General features: G+C 40.8%; 1 protein-coding gene across 1 annotated transcript in view; it reads left to right on the top strand.

Annotated features, from left to right (window-relative positions):
- The window catches only part of PRKN (parkin RBR E3 ubiquitin protein ligase), a 1,231,166-nt gene that overhangs the window by 851,930 nt on the left and 356,755 nt on the right, over positions 1 to 22,481 (top strand). The gene's annotated exons all lie outside the window — the stretch shown is intronic.

The raw sequence follows: 22,481 nt of genomic DNA, 5'->3' as shown, positions 1-22,481 counted from the left end.
CTCACAAACTAGAATGAATTATTCTGCTAGTGTGGCATGGGTACGATGTGAAGTACGTATCTATCTTGCGCAGCCCTGTTCGAGGTTGTTCTTCCTCACTTCGTGGTAAATGCAGCTATTTAACCCTCACACTTCCCCAGATCCATACAAAACAGCCCTTTCCCCAAAATTCATTATTTAATGTCTCCAGAGCCTGGGAAACAAACCCTTCATTAGTGTTTGAATAGTGACGTTATGAGAAAAAAAACTGAGATCAGTCTTCTGGGACTATTAACTATATATCAAAAAATAGAGTCTGTGTGTAGAATTAGCGAACTATTTTTCCAATAACACTGGCCCCGCAGAAGACAGAAAAGAGCAGCATAAAGCATTTATTTCTATTGCTGTATGACTCACATACTAAATGTCTTGCTAACAAAGTGTCCATATAAGTTCACCATTTCTGTATAGAAGTCTGATACCTCTTACCCCCAAAACATATGTAATAAGATGTTCTTTTTTCCAAACCTAGTCTTTCAAACCTTTCTCAACCACCTTAAGCTAAATGCCTTCAAAGCTCAATTTTAGACATATGTATTCTTCAAGGTGTGACTAGTCAACAGTGAACCAGCATTTTCCATTCACATAATTTTTATGATGAACAATTAAAACTGGTTCAAAACACCTTTCGTATACAAACTCTGCTTCCTTTGTGTGAGCTCCTCATTTGTCCAGAAATTTTGTTATGCTTTGAAAGAGTGGGATGCTGAATTTTATTTCCCTGAGAGTAAAAAATAAGCAATGATTAGAGCCGTTACTGAGTACTTACCGTATATAAGGTACCACTGGGATGCTTACATACGTACATCCATTTCATCCCCACAAAGCCCTGTCGGAATGGATGTTGTCGTTCTTCCCATTTTATGTGAAGTGTTTGAGGCTCACAGAATTTAATTAAACTGCACGTGGTATTACAGCCGGTAAGTAACAGAGCTGGTGTTCAGAGCCAGCTAGTGATGGCTCTAGAACTTGGACTCTTAATCACTATATGAGTAGATTAGCCTGTAAACAAAAAAGTACTATACCTCTAAAAGTTATGTGGAAAGGAAGTTCAAGGGAAGAGTATCTCTAATTTGGGGGCACTTTTTCCATATTTCAACCAGCAGCAAACTTCAAAAGCAGGAATTATTTGTATTTTTCAGAGGAAGAAGTAAAGGCTCAGTAGGACTGAGTACCCAGCATCACAGAGTCAGGAAGGGTAGAGCTGAGACTTCAACCCAGGTGTGGTTGCTCCAGAGCTCTGTGTTCCCCCCACCCTCCCATCCCACTTCTCTCTGGGCAGGGCTCTCAACCGCAATGCATGTTTCAATAACATGGCAGTTTTTAAAAGTCCCAATGCCTAGGCCATGCCTCTGGGGGTGGCCCTCAGTATTTGTTAAAGGCCCCAGGTCTGAAAGTTTGAGCACTACTTCCAGGGTGAACATTCTACAGGCAATAGGTATTTTCCATGGGAGACTGTAGCACAAGCGAGCGCGAAAATACTCCCTCTCCCCTTATCTATTTTGTCCACGAGTGATCTGACTTGCTAACCAGCATAGGTTTTTCCATAAACGTTGATGGATTTGAAAAAAAGTTGGGCAAACACGGCCAAAATGGCCTCTTTCCAGAGCCTCTAACAAACTCTTGCATGAAGTTAAGGGCTTTGGGAAAAACTTCATAATTATTTTGAAATATTGGCTGTCTTTTTGCTCTACCTACTGTTATCACATCCTATGCTAGGGATTAATTTGAAACGCCAGAGCATTTTGTGTATCTTCTCTTAGCACTGAGTATCACTTACCCACCCCAGTGGAGCCTCAGGGATTTAGGTAGATTTACTTTAGAGTGTAGCTAAAATAAAAATAAAATGTATATGATGACGACTATGCAAAATGTGTTTAGTCCATTAAGAGTCCTGGTAACACAGATTTCCTATAGCAATGGGGTGTCCGAGGGAATAGTTCCCGCCTTCCCTATAATATGCTGTTGGCATTGCCACTGGTGCCATCCAAGTGCATCCCCGCCTTCAGTGCTTCACTTTTTTTTTTAACACTTCTCCTCCCAGGTCACTTTTCATGTAATTCCCATTTTCATATAGCATAGAAAAACCATTTCCTTTCTATGGAATAAGTCCACTCACCAGCTACAGTCCAGTAGTGTCCCAAGTGTCTTAGTCGGCAATATTAACTACGAGGCAGATAGCTCTGGCCCTTTTGAGAAACAGAGATATTCTTGATGCCTGGAGAGTCAAGAAGGCTGCTTTCTAGTCAGCTTTTCAGGGAGCTAAGCATAAAACCCAACATAAACGATCATTTTGGCTTTAGAACAATGCTTTCCCAAATACACACAAATAATCCAAGTCCATATAATTCCTAAAACCACACTGAAAAGTAGGAAATATATTAAAAAATAGATCACCAAAGAAGATGTGCAAATGGCCAGTATACTTATTGAAAGCTCAGTGTAACTAGTTTCTAAAGAATAGCTAATTTTAAAGCATAAAATATAATGTGATAGACATATATTCAAAAGAGGTAGGGCTTCCCTGGTGGCGCAGTGGTTGAGAGTCCGCCTGCCGATGCAGGGGACACGGGTTCGTGCCGCGGTCCGGGAAGATCCCACATGCCGCGGAGTGGCTGGGCCCGTGAGCCATGGCTGCTGAGCCTGCGCGTCCAGAGCCTGTGCTCCGCAACGGGAGAGGCCACAACAGTGAGAGGCCCGCGTACCGCAAAAAAAACAAAAAAAAGAGGTAAAAATATAAATTTAAATATTTCTGAAAAGCAATTTGGCAATTCATATGATTAGCTTTAAAATAGTAACAACCTGCTTAGAAGCCTGTCCATACACACATTCTCTATGTGTCTGTCTCTGTCTGTGAAATATACAGCCTATTCTCTTCACGGCTCCTAGATCTTGAAAAATTGTGACAGTCACCATGAAAGTGGCAGCAGCAGGATTCAGGCAGCTGAAGGGCTTACAGTCCAAAGTCAATGTTCTTTCTACCCCAAAATTATTTGAAATGAAATCAAACTTCCTAATTTTCTGAGGGTAATGCTAAGCTTTTTGTCTTATTTTTGGGGTGGTTTAGCAGTTTTGGTAGTTTTGCTGTGGTTTGGATGTATGAGGCAGTGTAAAGTCAGGATAGTAACTTAACTTCTCTAGCAAAAGCAACACTGAAATCACAGAAGCAGGGGTGATTTTCACCCATCCATGCTCCGATGCGGCTTGGCCCTGCGGCCTCTGCCGCACCCCATCATTCAGGGACTTAGACTCAGCCTTCTGTTACCTAGTGGTTTTGCCATCCTCAGTGACCTCGGAGTCCCCACTGGGTCCTCTTCACCCAGGCCGACCGGACCAGGAAGCCAGAGCAGGGGCATCATGGAGGGACAGGGGGGTTGAGACCGAGCCTGGAAACGGAGCCCATCGCTTCTTCCCACATTCCGTATTCCGGAACTCATCCCCGCAGCCCCTCCCACCCGCACAAGGTGTGGGCAGGGGGACCGGCAGAGGGGGCTGTGGTCTGGCTGTGTACCCGCAAGGGAGCCAACAGGCCTGCAGGCGCACAGCCCTCTGTCACGCTGCGCAGAGGAGGATGGATGGGAAATTTACTGAATGTATTTTTAGCTCTCCTCCCCCCACCCGCCTGCGATCGGAACAACACTCCATCAAGTATCTTCATTATAAGGAGTGACTTGTGCACAGACAAGGACCAGAAAAAGAGCTGTAGGACAGAATTGATGGTGTCCAGGAGCTCGTTCTAGCTAGATCAAGGGGCTTTGTCTGTGCACTCATCTGTTTGGCCTTGGAAATGCTGCCTTTGTGGAATCCGGCCTCACAGGGGACAAAGGACTTGAACATTTGTTTGATGCTCTCGTGTGTGTCTTTAGCGTTTCACAAACGAAGTGACGCTGTGCGTCTGTTTGAAGTGGTGCCAGCAGCAGCGCTGCTCTGTTTATCTTTTGGAGGAGCCCATGTCCCAGTAAACTGCGCCCCTGATTCTTACTTTGCCTGGGTTTCTACCTTCCAAACTGCCTTTCAGCTTCTCTTGCATCTTATTAAGTAGTTAAAAATGCAATAACATTTTAAATAGCAGAAGTAAGCGGGCATACCTTGAATAGCTAGCGGAGAAGGCAAAAATAATTCCTTTCCACCTACTTCTGCCCTGAACTCTTAAGAAGAGCATTCTACCTTTGTTTTATAAGGGCGAAAGCAAACCAGTTTTAAGTATAAATTTATTACTTATCCAAAGAGTTCAGGAAAGATGCTTGTAAGTCCCTAAGGCAGCTCCAAGAGTTGTTCAAAACAGCTGTCTTTAGGCTTTCTTCTTATTTTTATTAAAATGTATGTAACCAAATTCCTCTCCCTGGCCTTCTCGGCAGCCAGCATGATTTTGGAGTCTGTACACTTGGCATTGTCAGTAGAGAGGGTGTTCTCCTGAGGCTGGAAGGATTATCATCATAGTCAGTAGAATATTAATTGACCTGTAAGTGTATCATTTTAAATGGCTTGATGCATTCCTAAGTTTATTATGAGACATACCACGCATACACAGCAGTGTTTAAATACATTCATATTGTTACATAGATTTGTATAGTTACAGAGGACCTCTGGTACCACCACCCAGATCAAGAAAGGCAGCATCGCCAGCATCCCGGACGCCCTCCATGTCCCCTCCTCAACCCCAGCCTCCTCCCTCTTGGCTTGATGCAACTATGATCTTGACTTCTGTGATATTCATTACCTTGCTTTTCCTCATAGCATCACCACCTCTGTCTATACATTCCTAAATAATACAGATATTTGCCTGCTTTTAACTTTCAAATTGTTGCTTGAAAGGTTTTGCCAAATTTCCCTGACCAGAAGCAATCTCAATGCCAGTTACAGCCCTAGTGGGAAAACTCTGAACACGTGTGCAAAGTATTCTGCTCTTCAGGATTTTCAGTATTACTTTTGTTATGTGTATTGTGTTAATCACGCTAGAGAATGGCTTTGTTTATGCTGATCTTCCTCATCTCAGGTGCTGTCGTGTGTGAAAACAGTTTTTTAATTAGCTTTTTCAACAGGTAAATTTGAGTTCACATTCAGAGGTATAAAAGAAAACTATAGTAGGGACCCTGAAGAGTTACTTGGACAAGAAGATCAATTTTATCACAATTTGGCGAAAGTAAGGATCTTATACTCAGATTATGAATTTTAAAAAAGCACAGCTCACTAACAGTGTTAAATACGCTCCTTCATTCGCGGGTAATTCCAGGTGACACTATCAGCAGTTCTGCATTCAGTTGTTGGGGAGCTCCACGGCAGCTGCTGCACGGTTCCTATCAGGGCATTCCGGCTGCGGCCTACAGCTGCCAAAGAGGCTCTCGGCAGAGTGTGGCATGAAAGACGCAGCGGGCCAGACCCTCTGTTCGTCTCTCCAGCGTCTCAGGAGAGGAGAAGCGTGTTGTATCTTCATGAGCCACACGCTTCTGGAGCTAGTCGCAGCTTTATTCCGAACAAATCACGGCTATCTGTGGCCTCTAGGTCAAGAAAATTTAAGTTTATTTGAGACAGAAATTGCTTTGGATTTTAAGTCCACATTTCCTGATTTGGACAGATGCTGCTTTTTAAAAAGTGTTCTAATTGCGGAACGTTTTCCTTTACTACTTCTCCTCCCCCATCATCATCCACAGGCTGCATTCAGTGCCTGCTGGTTGTGTGTTTAGTTCTATACGTTGGCCACTTGAAACACATGTGTGCGCGTGCACACACACACACACACACACACACGCAGTAACTGTGATAAAAGTTTATTCTTCCTTACTGTGTGATGTCTTGTATTAATGAGACTTCATGCACAGAAATTGCTATGAGCTGGTGACCTCCAGCTATCTTTGAAATAATTAATAATGTGCTTAGAGGAGTTGATCTACATATTCATGCGAGTTTATATCACTTGGTTCCTAAGGAGGACAGTAAAACAATTTAATGTTTTAAATGCAGACCAATTTAGCAAGAGGAGGAGTGGTTTTATATTTTAATGTCAAGATGGATATAAATACATAATATCTGAATCAAGTAATTATGGTATATATTCCCAGTAAAATCTGAACATCTTTCAGACCATCTTATATGCTCTGTTATTGACTCCACTTAGGAGTTTGGAAAATGAATATTTCTTATATTTTCAGCTTTTCAAGCCTTTACTAGAAATCATCTATCTTGGAATTATATATTTATAGAGGGAAACATTGTGTGAACAGAGTTGCAATATTGAAAGGAGGGGGGATGGTAATAGTGTTCAAGGAAATGGTATCATTCTGACTTCGCTCTGAAACTCTCTTCTCTGTCCCTCTTGCTGCCAGAAACGGCTCTTTCTTATGGCTCACGTGTAAGAAGGCTTTTGTAATTGGTCACTGTATTAGTTTTCTAGGGCTGCCATAACAAAATACTTCAGACTGGGGGCTTCCCTGGTGGCGCAGTGGTTGAGAGTCCGCCTGCCGATGCAGGGGACGCGGGTTCGTGCCCCGGTCCGGGCAGATCCCACATGCCGCGGAGCAGCTGGGCCCGTGAGCCATGGCCGCTGAGCCTGCGCGTCCGGAGCCTGTGCTCCGCGACGGGAGAGGCCACAACAGTGAGAGGCCCGCGTACCGCCAAAAAAAAAAAAAAAAAAAAAACCAAAAAAACTACAGACAGGGAAGCTTAAATAACAGAAATTTATTTTCTCACAAGTAAGAAGAGGCTGGCACTCCAAGGTCAAGGTGCCAGCAGGTTTGGTTTCCTCTGAGGACTCTCTCCTTGGCTTGGGGATGGCTTCCCTCGTGCTGCCTCTTCACGTGGTCATCTCACTGTATGTGCAGCCCTGGTGCCTCTCTGTGTGTGCTCATTTCCTCTTATAAGGACACTAGTCAGATTAGAGTAGAGCCCACCCTAATGGTCTCATTTTAATTTAGGTACCTCTTTAAGGCCCCATCTCCAAACACGGCCGCACTCTGAGGCTGGGGCTTCAACATATGAATTATTCGTATGTATTCACAGTATTCAGTTGTGTCCCTCATTTTGAGAGACACAGTTCCATCCATAATAGCCACCTTCTAGACTCTGAAACAGTTTGCACATGCTTGGCACCCCGGATTCTGAGAAGGTCCCCTGGGCATGAACCCTGCATACAGCTCTGCTCCACGGGGTTTAACTTCCCCCTGTTCCTAAGATACGACGGGTTCTTCATCCTCCCTCTCCCCCCACCCCCTCCCGTACTCAGTATTGGCTGGTTTCCCAGGTAGCAACACGCATATGCCTGAGGAATACAGGAAACTTTTTGCCAATTATCTAATTTTAAAATCTGGGCTCACTGACAAACATTTCAGGGAGGATCCTCTGAACTTTTCCATTCTTTGTGAAAATAAAAATACAATAATCATCTCTGAGGTGGAGGTGGTTAGGATGGCATTTGCAGCCCTTAGTCCTCGGTTCCCCCAGTTGGATTGTCACAAACAGAGGCCCCTAGAGAAAGCTCTACCGGATGCTGTAGTCTGAAGGGCTGTAACCAGCAGGACCTGGATGTCACAGCAGACACGCCCATGCAGCTCAGTTCTTGCCCGGGGTGGGAGGTGGGTGCTTTTCTTCAAAGTGGTGCTTCTGTTTTCAGGCTCTGCCATCCCATTAGGACTTACCACTGCCTTCATGGTCAGACTGGCCTCCACATCCAGGGTCCAGCTGGCAGAGGGGAAAGAAATAATAGACGAGACGTGCATCTTCCTTATCAACCCTGGCCTGGAAATGGCACATGACTCTTCATTCGTTGCCTAGGACATTACCATTTGACCTTGTGGGCTGCAAAGGAGCCTGGAAAATGAGGTCTAGAGAAATGCCTGGGTACGGAGAAGACGACTTTGAGTAGACACCTGGCAGTCTCTGTCAAAGGTCTTCCTTTGGAGGGTTGGGAGCTCAGCTTCCCAGTCAGTAGATGTGGCTGCATCCACAATTCAGGGATCGTGGGCCAAGTCCTGACTTCGCAGTCAGATGTTGCTCATCCAACTTCTGACCTGCTCTACCGGATGCTGAGCTGATTTCCTCATTTAAAAGGAAAGTAAGTCTTAACTCGGAGAGAATGAAATAGGGTTGTATGTAAAGATGACTGGCACACTTCCTGATACACCATAGGTGCTCTATATGTGACAGCTTTCCAGGAAAGACCAATTATAGGCCCCAATTTCAGATTGTTTTCTAAATACTTACAATTCTAGCAGGAAACTTAAAGTTGCAACTTGGGTTTAATTAAGGTTTCCTGGCTAAAAAGTGAAAATATGATTTCTTTTTGACATTTTCTACGTTAGCACGTTAACAATTAATGGAGATAATTAATTCCTATGAATCAAGAATTAACATCATAAGAAGTTTAAAACATTACCTAAATATAATCCTGTAAAAAAAAAACTCTAGAAGTTATTGATACAAGATCTTATTAAAACTATTAAATTAGATTCACTCTATATAACCAGATTTTCCAAATTAGTCTTTTATATAGGGGACATATGTAGAAATATAAACAGTTGCATTAACAAGGCTACCATTATTTGGCATTTCTCTTCTTTTACTTATAGTATCAATATGCTGTATTACTAACTGTTAGTATAACTTTTAAGTCCTTCCTCAAAATTTTTTTATTCTGAATAGGCCATCAATAAGTAATGAGTAAATTTCCCTCAAGTGCTTTTGGACTATAATCAAGTATAGTATTGAACAAGTATGTAGTCTGAAATTTAAATCATATTATTCTAAAGGAATTGAGAGATACACTAAAAGAAGTAATCTGTGTGATGCAGGAAGAAAATTTTACAGCCGCTGTTTACTTTTTATATCATCCTTTAATTTGTGTATGTGTTTAAATGTACATAAAATAATAGCAGTGTTTATATTAAATTACTATTGGGATTCATATTCAATTTTTGTTTTCTTACAAAAATTGGTAGAGGTTCCCAACCAAACTTTTGGAGAGCACTGATTTAGACCAGTGGCTTTCCAACATTTTGACTGCTACCCACAGAAAGAAATATATTTTACATCATAATAGGGTAAATATATAAATTATACACATATATGTAATTGAAAAAAAAACCTTCACAAAACAATATTTTCCTACTATATGAGACACACTCTGGTATTTTCAGTTTTAACCTATTTCAGATGCATCCAAACAGGTAAAAAGTTAGCCCTATTTTAAATCAGCTCATTTTAAGCCCTAGCCCTTCAAAGGAATACCACAACTTCCCTTAGCAGCCCGTTTTAGTGTTCAGGCATTTCAGGTGCCAGAGGTATACTCAAGTACCATATTGAAAAATACTTTTTATATAATTTTAAAGCATAGCTCATGTCTTACTCTTCAATAAAAAAAATTAAATAGACTAGGTTTGAGCAAAGTAGAAAAACAAAGCCATCCATACATTCTTCTAAACTAGTCACTTAAAAAAATATGTGCTGAAGCATGTAAAATTTTGACACAACTTAATAAAAAAACACATTTTAGGTATACATTTAATTTTCAGGAATGCCATTACCAAAGATAGAGACAACATGGAAGCTCTAGGAATACATTCCTGGATGGAGCTCCCACCCAGCTCACACGTGGGTGTGGGAGGGTGCTGCCTCCAATGAGGAGGTCAGAGGACTCCCACCTCCTTTCACTCCCAGCCAGCCCCAAGCCAGACAACTTCATAACTGTCATTCAGTAGAGTAGCTTTTCTAGAAATATAATTTAACTGTTCTCCTACCCTAAAAGGTAGTGACTTCTGACAGCATTTCCTTCTCCATTGTGTTTTAATTTATAAATAAATTCCCTGTTAAGAGATTCATCAGAAATACAGTGGTTAATGTTCACAACTTTGTCTCCAAGTGTTATTTTTTATGCCATGCTAATTCTTCTAAGGGAAATGGTAACAGTAGGCTTAATATTTGTTCTTTGGGACCTGCAATAAGATGGATTCATTAGTTAACTTGAATTTGTTTCTCAAATTAGACTACTGTTGTAGAAACTGCTGAACTAGACGTCCTGACACTAGTCCTGACTCTACCATTAGATCAACACCTTGTTAATTTTAGGTCAAATCACCTACTAGCGACTGGGGCAGGCCTTGTGTCTACATAACCTTATTTGAACTTCATAATGATTTTGTGTGGTCAGCGTTAATAATCCTGTTTATCAAGTGAGAAAATAAGGCTCTCAGAAGTGAAATTCAGACACAAGTCTGCGTGACTCCAAAGCTAAGTTTTCCTCTCCACCTTTTATTCATGAAAATCGTTTCATCTCCAGGACCTCTGCCACCTCAAAAATACTAAGATCCTTGACTCTTGGCCCCTAAACCAGGAGTTACTTTTTTACTTCTATGAAATTTATCAGACTCAGAGTAAAAAACAAAATCAATTCAATAAGTGAAGAAAGCACCTACTAATAGATGTACAAGATATACTAACATCTCACTCTCTATGTGGTGTCTTTAAGATCAGTGATTATCAAACTGTGTTCCATGGAACCATGAGGGGTTGTCCATATGGCACATCAAGGATGATTTTATGTAGAAGGAAATGGATGGACAGTAACAGTATTCCTGTTATGTTAACTGTGGTCCTATGTCAATACTTACCAAGATTATACCAGGCAAAATAGGTCTACAGTCTTCAAGTCATAGCAGAGAATTTGTTTACAGTGGTGTAGTTTTCTTTATATTACATTTTTTGAAGAAAGAACTACACACTTTGTATTGTGAATTAAAATAGCATAATTTAAAAGTGGCCAAGACTAAATTTTAATTGCCCTGTAGAATTGACATAGAGCGGAAACTTGAATTTGTTACTATTAAAATATTGTGTTACAGAACATTTTTAGTAGGAACAAAAGTAAAAGAATTTGGGGCACTTCACCCTCTAAAACAACTCAAAGCAATTTATCCTTTGGATTTCTTACTCCTTGTTTTAATTTGAACGTCCTCATTTCAGTTAGAGACTGTTATTCACTTTCACTTCAGTTAAATCATTGGTCTTGGTGAGTTTTTATCATTCATACATACCTAGGCAAGTAGTAAAAGATGTTGATTCAGAGGGAATAAGATCTCTTGTTGATGAAATACCACCACCATCATCAGAGTGTATTTACCTAATATACCACTTTAGAAGGTACTGTTTCAGGAACTGGGTGTTACTCTAGGCTATGCACAGCTTCTGTAGCTACCTTCATATCAATAGGAGTAATTACCTATAAAGTATGCTTAACTTACGTGCTAAGTGTAGCACACAGGCTATAAATCAACAACAGCTAAATTCAAACTTTATTTTCCAGAGAAACCTCTAGGCTGCAATTTTGCCATTCTTCCTTCTGATCCAAAAAATAAAAATAAATCGAGGTGGAAAAACAGCTGTAAAGCTGATAATGAGATTTGCAACCAGCTAAGACATGATCTAAATCATGAGAAAGTTTAGAAGTCCTGTTATTCATTTTCCACTGTGCCTAAAATCCAGAAAACCCCAGTTCAAGGAAAAGGAGGCCCACCTTGCCATTTAAATAAGGAGGCTGGCACAGGTAGCTCTGTTTTTCATGATCTACATCCCAAGTCATATGATGTGTTTATGGGAAAGTTAGAGGAACACTGACAGTTGCAGAAGCTTTTTGGGGGGATAAAAACCATTAACAGGGATATTCTGTTTACCAGAGAGACTGCAGTGAGACTCAAGTAAATAATAAGCATTTCAGAAAATTACCCAATTACATATTTAACCACTCCAAGGCATTCTGGTCTCCTGGGAAAATAGCGTGCATTTTACAAAATTGCTTATAATTTTGTAAATTAAATTTTTTTTTTATAATTAAATTGTGACTTGTGTGTTTGCAAAGGAACCCAGCGTGCTGGTAGGAAGCACATTTGTCAGAGCTTAGCGATGGAGTCTTTTTTTTAAGGACTTTAAATATAAGAGAAACATTTGCAGTTGCTTTCCAGATGCCAATAAAATATGTTTCAGAATGACGTATTATTCTAGAAAAGTCTACAGAGCTATTTTGATGCCTGAGGGATTTAATTCAAAGTACACTTGAAAACATTTAGCTATTGTTTTAAGAATGTTATTTTTCTAATGAGACTGTACATTGTAAGGAGATAGATTTCTAAGTCACAAATATTAATTATTTATATTACAGAAAGCACCCTAATAACTTTGCTCTTTTTATTTCATGTAGAAGTGGATAATTTAATTACTCAATCCTTAAAAAGTTATACAAATAGTTTAAAATAATGTTCTCTTACCTTAGAAGTGGACCTTAATTTCCATTAAAAAAATCTTCATGGTCACATCTTTAAGAAATGTGTTGAACCATGGCATCTTATTGAATAATAAGATGGGATTTATATATATATCATCTGACTAAAAACAGAGGCATCTGTATAGGCCTCTATATTTTATAAAGTGTGCCCTTCGAATCCCAGATAAAGCAGATCTTACCGTCACGGCCATTTTATAGGAAAGAGCGTCTATTACATCCCAGGCTCTGTTTGAGTCAAAGGACAAACAACAGAAACAGAAACAACAGTTCACAGAAAAGATAAGCTTGTTCCCCTCCTGGAACTTACAGCTCAAGGGGGTTCCAGACATTCATCAAAAACCATGAGTTATGCAGTTACTGACTGAGGAAAGAGGTAGAAGAAATGGAGGAAGTGGGGCAGAAAAGGGGCAAGAGTTCTGACCAAAGGAACATCCTTAGATAAAACCTTGAGACAGGAGGGAATGAGGAGACTTGAGGAGTGGAACACAGACCAGAGTGGATCAGGGTGAGAAAAGACCAGAGAGTGGGCAGGGCCGTGTTGGCCGCACCTGAAGTTGCTGTGAAGACTTTGGTCTTTCTTTAAATACCCTGGGAGAAGTCGAAAGCCTTGAAGCTTAAGACAGAAGTAGCATGAGCAGATTTGCATTTTTAGAAGATCAGTCAAGAGGGAGGAAGGAAAACTATTTCAAAGAAGCGAGAGTGGAGGGGACAGGCCAGGAAGGAGTGGCTGGGCATCGCAGTCCGGACGTGATGCCAGCTCATCTCGTGGTGACAGAGTGATCTTCAGACTGTAACTTGCAAACGCTCATGAAGAGTATCATAGAATCCTAAAAATGAACAGAAAATTAACTCTTATTCAGTGTAATGTAGGTAACATTGTACATTTCACTTTGTAAGGGAGGAAGCAAGCCAGTAAGAGGGCTAATGAGGGAGTTCTGTGAATTACCCTGGCTGAACTTGCTTTAGAGCTATGCTCTGAGATCACAGTGAAGGGCAATGCAAGAGGCAAATTCAGAGTTTCTTCCTGTAGGGCCGCCATGGAGGGTTGTGCCTACTAGCAGCGTCGACTCACAGAAGAAATCTCTCCTGCACAAACCAGGCCTCTTGTCGTTGCATGAATAGAAGCCCCTAAAGCTGGCGTAAGGAGAGAGGGGCATATTGTCAAGGATGGGGTGTCTCCCGTTGCAGAAGGACAGGTGTGGAAGACTCCTTCTTCGTCTTCTTCGCCTCTGCCTATCTGCTTTCTTCCTCGCTTGCTGTACACCAGTTTCCTCTGCTGCTAGGTCTCTGGAGCAGGAACATGCCATCCTTACTTAGCTCACAAACTGAAATTCAGAGAGTCATATGCGTTGGTCAGCTGACTCATTTGTGTCAAAGATATTCAGACGTTAGTGCAGGAAAAACACTGATTCTCCTAAATTTCGTGAATACTTTCTATGATGTCCATAACATAACTGTTAGGGATGATGATGTTTCCTCTGTTCTGGGCACTAGAAAGATCAGAGCTTCCAAAACGTATTTTCAGCAAGTGTACTATTTTATGGCGTGGATTTTTGTGTGCTCTCCTTAAGCTTTGTCCTTAGTAGTCTCTTACTGTTTTACATTCTCTCCAGTTGTTTATCTACTTTAATCTTACTGCTTATTTGTACAACTGTCTCAGATCCTTTCTTGGATGTTGCATGAATAGATGGATAAACTAAAAATTCCGTTTGAAAATAGTAATAGTTTCTTGGTGCTCAAATGGTTGAGAACAGTTGTGGCCTAGAATACAGCGGATACGCAACAAGAGTGTAACAGTACAGAACACATTACCTGTAGGATTGTATTCTTCTTCTCTAGGAATTTACTCCATGGCTCCATAGTTACCTAAGTGGATTACCTGCACAGTCTAATACGTAGCCACTGATCGTATGTGCTTCTTTAAATCTAAATTCACATCAATTAAATTATATAAAATTAAAATTCACTTTCTCATGATCACAAAACAACTTAAATATATCTAATAGCTACCGTATTAGAGCAGACACAGAACATTTCACCACCACGGAAATTTCTATAGCACAGCATGGCATCAGAGAGTCTGAAATTTCCTCATTAATAGCTTGAAAATAACTTGTGAATTAAAAGACCCAAACTTACACCTTCTGATTCTTTCTTAATCATATTTGTGGTGCTTTTGTCTTTTTTGTTTGCTTGTGTTCTGGCTTTGTAGCCATCAACGGACCTACCTTACTCTATTCCTGAATTCTGTGGGAACCTCAAAATCCACTTCCTTTTCCCCAGGCCCTCTCAGTACTGTCCATTTGCTCACTCTTTTTGCGCCAATCAAGATTCCATTTTCACCACATCACTGTTCTGGTTAAGCCCACTGTGACTTCATATTGCACCTGAAATCTCGTATCGCATCTGCCTCGATCTCTTCCTTGACTCCCTGAATTCCTGTCTCATGAACTCTCTGCACCTGCTTTGTGAGTGCTGTTTTGCTTATGAATCCTCACCCGGAGAAATCCTGTTTCCCTCTATGTCCCCTTGCCTGGAGTGCCTGCCCACTTTCTCTCTGTGACTCCAGAGACCTCAGTGTGTCCTCTACCTGCCTAGACCTCCCTAGGCCCAAGGTCATGTCCTCAATATGCTCATCTCCTGTTCCATTTTGGAATCTCCCTAATTACCTGATAAAAATCACTCTTGATAACTCCAATTAAACTGTAAGCACCTCAAATACAACCTTCAAACCTTGTTCTCTCTTTGGATTCCCCATTTTGCTCAGTGCTGACCTCCTCAGGAAAAGGCACTTCATAAGTACGAATCAGTTGAATTGCTGAGGTCATAAAAGCCACGGACCGAAGTTAGTGCCTTGGATTTCTGGTGATAGCTCTGCTTCCAGCTCTCTGTGTGAGCTTGGGCCCTGCCTTCACTCCAGAACAGATTCCTGTAAAGTTTGGCTAGTCCGTTGCTGATGGTTCTGTCAGTTTAAAATTCTGCAGTTTTGTCAAGTCAGTCTTCTAATATGTTTTACTTTTAGGTCCCCTTGTACATATATCTTGATATTGTCAGCTGATAGATATTGCTGATTTTAACTTATACATCTGGTGAATCTGATGACTGCCATTTGGAACGTGAACGTTTTGCAGCCCTCTACCAAGGTCTCCTGTTATTTTGTGCTACATGGCACAAATCCATCCATCCATCCAACCACCCATAGATTAGATTTTTCCTGAGCTTGGTGCACTGTGCTGGCAATAGTAGTGAAAACGTTAAAAAAGACGTAATTTCTCCTTTCAGGGAGCTTCCAGTTTATTTGGAAACAGACATACAAAAATATGACAATGAAGGGTTGAGGCAAATGCCTACTATATTTTGTTGCAGCGTAATGGTTCATTGTATTATTTGTTCTTAATAAAAGTGGTCATGATTATCTTGTGACCAGGACGTTAAGTCTGAGTAATTCTCTAGAATATCTGTTTAAGCTATAGAATTCCTTTTGTTGGGATTTGGCCTCAATTTTAAGGGAGTCTGTCCTCCTGAAATTATTGCTGAATGCTAAAAGCATGGCACAGGGAGAAGTACTTTGTTGTTTTGTGGCCAAAGTATATGTTTTGAAGGGAAACACTTATTGCCTTAGTGAACGTTTGACTACTCACGTCATCAGTGACCATGTGAATATGTGCAGGGACAGTCTGGAAACCCACAAATATTAGGAAACATCAGCGATACGTGGTGATTTATACTCTTAGAGGACTCAGGCTTCACGTCACATTCTTTTGCCTTGAGTTTTGATTTTGCTGAACTGAAGGTATTAGAAATGAAATTGAGGGGAAAAAAGTGTATCTTTCCCCTCTTTAAAGGTGTTGTTTTACTGTATTTAATATATCATTTTTAGTAAACTAAAAATGTAAAAATCCAATTCTAGTACACAAATATACGCAGGAGGGTTGTCTAGTGGTCTGACTGTGGGGTGTCGTTATAAGATTGATGTGACTTGGTCTGACATTGTGGCATCATTTTCAGATTCAGCTTAGTCTAATGTTGTTACCAAATAAAGTGTGAGTGACACTAATTAAATTGAAGAAAAGGGTATTCGGAAGTGGATGATGTAAACAGAAAATAAAGTCAGCGATTGACATTATGACCACAGGATGTCTTTCAAGAATGAGCTGTGTGGTAAAAGGGTATATTTAGAGACAAGAAAGACAAAAAGGCATTTGATTGACAAACATGATTTGTAGTTTAATCCATTACATTTATGCTGTGATGCCTTGTTTGTTGAAAGTACACAGCATCCTTCAATTTTATCACAAAGCTTCTTTTATGTTGAATTATCACATGTCAGCTAACTGGTCACACTTTAGAAAACTGAACCCAGTTTTGTGCTTATATATATATATTTCTATATCCAGGGAACCCCAAAACACGCTTGAAAGGTGAGATATACAGTCTGAAATGTCATGACCGTTGTATATAACCTATGATAGAAGTAAGGTCACATAAGCCAAGCAATGGAAAAGCAACATAAGGGGACCTAGCAATTAAGTTAAATATATCTCAATCCCTGAATAGAAAGAGATAATTGAAACATGATATATATTAGTGGCATAGAACATATGTAGACTAAAACAAAAGTAGAAAATGAATGCTCCCTAAATCTGGTAGGTGATGAAAAATCTGAATTGCTATTAAGCTTTATTAGAATGGTAAGTGTCTTAAGAAGTACTGAAGGCACAAGGAGTCATGGTTATTAGAAGTGAAAGTGGGACACAATGGTTCATTAGTCTCTCATTTTTAATGGCTTTTTGGTGCTTTTTGAAGCATTCACTTACTGTCATGGCCAGTCTTTCCAACCAAACACACTCTTAACGGATGGTCAGGGAAGTGCTCTCACCGTCCTTTACAATGAAGAAAGTGCCAAAGGGAATCTAGAGATCAGTTACTGATGGAAACAATGCAGAGGTGCCATCAGCACATACTGAAATGTGGGCTATCCTCCTTGTACACTTTGGAGGAAATCTGGCATCTTCTGAAATAAGAGATTTTTTAATGATGAAGTTGTTCATGAAATGAGTTTGCTTCATATAGACTCCTAGAACTTTAAATTTGATAGCAAACTTGGGGATTATTGTACCCACCTGGATATTTCATAGATGAGAAAACAGAGGCCTAGAAAGGTTAAGGCAACTGGCTGTGGTATAGTGGGAAAAAGACAGGGTTTATACTCGGACAGACATGAGACTGAATTTCAACTCTTTCAACCTGTGTGACCTCAGGCAAGTTATTTCACTTCTCTGAGATTTGGCTTCCTGATCTCTAATTAAAGAGATTCTTCTCCAAGTGGGCCTGATACAAGATGCCTATATTTTAAATAAATGATAGATTTTACATATGTATACACCAGTGAAACCATCACCATGACCAGTATAAAGCACATACCCATCAATTTCTCCCACACCTCCCTGCCCCACCTCCCATTCCCCAAGTAACTACTGGTCTGTTTCCATTTCCTGTTTACACTTTCTAGAATTGTGTGTAAATGCTACTACATAGTATATACTCTTTCTTGTATGATTTCTTTTGTACAGCAAGATTATTGGGGGATTTTATCATTGTGGTGTTTATCAAAAGTTTATTCCTTTCTGTTGCTGAATTGTATCCTATCATGTGTATATAACCACAATTTGCTTATCCATTCAACTGTTGATGAGCATTTAGGTTGTTTCTAGTTTCTGGTTATTACAGAAATTTTATGCAAATTCTTTTATGCAAATCTTTGTATGTGCATATATTTCTTTTGTGTGTGTATAAATACCTAGAAGTGGAATGACTGGATCATATTTTAAGAGCTTCTTTTTAAGAAACTGCAAAACGATTTTCCAAGGTGACTGTACCATTTTGCATTCCTACAAGGAATGTATGAGGGTTCTAATTGCTCCATATCCTTTTCAACACTAGATATAATCAGTCTTTTGAATTTTGATGTTCTACCAAGTGGGTAGTGGCATCTCATTATGGTCTTAGGATATATTTCCCCAGTGACTAATGATGTTGAGCATCTTTTCATGGGTTTATTTGCCATTCTTTTATCTTCTTTGGTGAAGTGTCTGTCCAAATCTTTTGCCCATTTAAAAAACTTGGGTTATTTTCATGTTATAAACATTTGAGTCCTTTATGTATTCTGGGTGCAAGTATATTATCAGATAAAATTTGCAAATACTGTCTCCCTGTCTGCAGCTTATCATTTCATTTTCTGAACAATGTCTTCCAAAAAACAGAAGTTTTTAATTTTGATGAAGTCCAGTGTATCAATGTATTCTTTTGTGGATTGTGTTTAACATGTTATATCTAAGAAATCTTTGCCTAACTAACGGTCACAAAGGTTCTGTCACTCAGTTTCTTCCAGAAGCTTTGATTTATGTTTTATATTAAGGTCTCTGATATATTTTCATTTACCTTTTGTGTGTGGTGCAAGGTATGAATCAAAGTTCCTTTTTTTAATATGGATATCCAGTTGTTCAGACACCATTCATTGAAGAGAATACCTTTCCTTCACTGAATTAACTTTGCACATTTGTCGACAATCAGTTGTCCATAAACATGGGGATCTACTTCTCTACTCTGTGTTCCATTCTATCATCTATTTGTCTGTTTGTATGCCAGTAGCATACTGTTTTGACTATTGTCGATTTATAATAAGTTCTGAAATGAGAAAGTGTTTATTCTTTAACTTTGTCCTTCCTTTGCAAAGTCATCTAGACTGTTTTAGGTTTTAGTTGTTGTTGCCTTTTGACTCAAAGTCTGAGCGAGGATGCTATGACGCGTCTCCATATCTTTGGGTCTTTAGCCAGTGCTAACCTCACTCTGCCGTGTAAAATGTAGAGCTCGGTTTTTAAAAAGGCAGCTCTTTTGGTCTTGCATATGAAAAAGAGTTTTAAAGAAAGAACTAGGGAACACTAAGCAATAAAAAATTAAAAGCTGCTAGAAAGTTTTCTTTAATAGAATGTTTAGCTCAACTAATTTTTGTGAACTATGATTTCTAAGTAAAAGCCATTAGCTTTTTTGCGAATGTGCCTTTAATCAGTCTCGTCAGTTTCTATGGCTTTAGTTCCTTCATTTATCAGTTTCAACCCAGCTGATGATTCATTCTCAGTTGCTGATGCGTCCATTTTCAAGGCTCACATGTAAATGTCCTCCGTGTCTTACCTAACAATGTATGGCCACCATCTACTGGCAACAGAGGGCAATCGCCAGTTCTTCGGGCCTCTGGGGAGAAAGTCTGTTTCTCATTCACTTGCTTTGTAAGATATTCCCTATGAACTGGTCACCGGGAAGATAGACAGCCAGTGATACACCTAAATCCTGACTAATGGAACGTTATAATAAATGATGAAGTTCTGGATAATAGATATGTTGTTTTACTTCCAGTAGCCTCATTTTGAATCGTTATGAATAGTGTTTTTCTAGTATCCATTTTTGCAGTGTGTTTCATAATTAAAGCAATAAGCTCTTTTTATCATTATGATGATGATAGCAATCACTTAAATACTCCTCGCCATAGATGAGACACTGTTTGAAATACCTGTTCCCTCCTATGTATAAGAATGCCACCAGGAGCTTCCCTGGTGATGCAGTGGTTGAGGGTCCGCCTGCCGATGCAGGGGACGCAGGTTCGTGCCCCGGTCCGGGAATATCCCACGTGCCGCGGAGCGGCTGGGCCCGTGAGCCATGGCCGCTGAGCCTGCGCGTCCGGAGCCTGTGCTCCGCAGCGGGAGAGGCCGCGACAGCGAGAGGCCCGCGTACCGCAAAAAAAAAAAAAAAAAATACTACCAGTAACCCACTATCAGTTAGGAGTATAATATATTCTTTCACACCATATGAAGATACAGGCACAATCCTTTTACATTCTTATCAAGTTCCCTTTGTGGTAATGGTTATCAGACCTTACCAATACGGCACTTTTAGAACTACTTGAGAGCGATGCTAATTACTGTCATATAAGAAGTCACCAAGAATGACAGAGATTATTGTGGGGTTTTCTTTTCTTCTACATCTTTTTTGCCGAGGTTTCCTTCTTGTTTACAGGGACCTGCTGATGTAACACGATGCAGTATTTTGAGAAGAATGTGTTACCTATGAGGATTGTTGCAGAGGGCATAGATGATAAGAATAGTAGAAACTCCCCCCATTGTGTAGGGTCCCTTGTGGGCACTCTTGTGGCCACAGTATCCCCAGACCCTTGAGAAAATCCTCCCACACTGTGGGTGCTCAGTATTATTACTGAATAAACAACAAAAAAAATCTAAGTCAGGTAAAGTGATCAGTAAAATACTTTGCGTTTTGGACTTTGTTAGCTGTACCTCCACTCAAAAGAAAATAAAATGTTTTTTCACTGGTAAGCTAATTCCATTGGCAGTGACACAGTGGTACAGCTTTTCCCCCAGAGCAGGAACCTGAGAAGGGGGACAATTTTCAACACTGTTTAGGGGAAAAGGTCCCCAGCCTTCATAAGATTCTCAGTAAAAGATTCTGTGACACACAGAATCTTCGTGATGTGTTAAACATCATGATCTAATGTTGAGACAGTTGTATTTTTATTTTCAAGTAAGAAGTTGAGAGTCTAAAATAATTGAACTAGATGGAAGGAATATTGTGAAATTCTTTAGCACAATATTTGTCATCTCTGCACAAAAGACAACAAGAGCCAAAAAGAAAGGAAAGAAAAGGAATCTGGGCTGTTCACTACCACCTACAGTAGCTGTGGTCTAACCGTGGGAGGGCAGTGCTAGAATCCAGCGTGCCCAGCCGTCCAAGAGACCCCAGGGACCCTCTGGTCTTACCTCCTCCATCTGGGCCCCACTGTCCTCCAGACTCTCACCCACCGCCAATCCATACCCCCCAACCTCCCACAAATACCCACCTACTCGCCCTCCTGAACCTGACCCTCACCACCCTCCCCCCATGCCCAGTGAGCTTTCCTGTCTCCTCTGCCTTTTAGACTATGGCCTCTCCCCCTGGGACTCCACTGGCACCAGGCCAGCCCCCCAGGACACTTCTTCCTCAGCTTCCCTCTCAGTGGCAGCCTTTCTCTTCCTTGTTGACTGGCCCCAGGACCAGAGATACAGCCAGCATCCTTTCAGCCCAGTTTCTCTTCTGGGTCCCTGTTGCCCTCTTTAGTCCCAAGTGCCTCCGAGGCTCATGTCATTCATCTCAACCACCTTCTCTCCTTCCTCATCATGTGACATTGGGTCTGCTGGTCATTCCTGCTCATTGAAGCTTGGCCTCCTCCCCAGACTCTGCCTTCACTCCTGGTGAGCAGTCTGACCTTACACTTAACTAAGCCCCGTGTACAGCCCGCGCTCCTGTGACTGCACGCGGGCAGCTGGGCCCAGCTGGGCATCAGTACCTCCGCCTCGCCCACTCCAAGTGTGCTCGCCATCCACCCTCTCCACTTATTTACCTGCCTTTTCTTCTTCTCTAACTTCAGTCTGGCTTTTGGTCCGTCCATTCCACCAGAATATTTCTCTAAATAAAATAAGCCAGTTAATGACAACAGAACTATTTGACGAGCACCCACTGTGGGCTGCCGGTCTCGGGGTCCCTTCTCCCTCGATGGCTTCTCCTCCTCTGTCTCCCATTCACGTCATTTTAAAATTTATATGCTAAGCTCTCCTCAGACCTTCAGAATTTCATGTTAAGCTGACTCCACAAAAACCCCATACAGATTCTCCAAGCCATCAAAAGCATCTCAGCCTCATCTGATCTCAAAATCAGTCTTGATTCCAACCCTTCCCATACACACACCTGCCAGACCTATTCCTCCAACCTCCCGCGATGTTACCCCGCCCAAGCTTACACCAGAAATCTCAGCACCATTCTTGGTTCCTCCCTTTCTGATGCCCTGATAAGCCATCACCACTTCCTGTTGATTACCATCCCCAAAGTATGTCAAATATTTTCACTTCCCTCTGTCTCTGGGCCACCATCCTAGCTAGTTCAAGCCTTTACCGTCTGTTTCTTCAACTACTGTGATAATCTACTAACGTCTCTCTTCTCTCTGTCAGGCACGTTACAATCCATTTACCACACACAAGCCAGAATGTATTACATCCCTGTCCCAAAAGTGGCTTCTTGTTTCATTAGGAAAAAAAATAAAAAACTTTCAAAATGTTCTACAAAGGCCTGAAAGTTT

This window comes from Neophocaena asiaeorientalis, unplaced genomic scaffold (genome assembly GCF_003031525.2).
Source record: "Neophocaena asiaeorientalis asiaeorientalis breed wild unplaced genomic scaffold, Neophocaena_asiaeorientalis_V1.1 scaffold123, whole genome shotgun sequence".
NCBI classification, from domain to species: domain Eukaryota; kingdom Metazoa; phylum Chordata; class Mammalia; order Artiodactyla; family Phocoenidae; genus Neophocaena; species Neophocaena asiaeorientalis.
The sequence above is the reverse complement of the archived record's forward strand: the minus strand, read 5'-3'. Positions and strand labels throughout refer to the sequence as shown.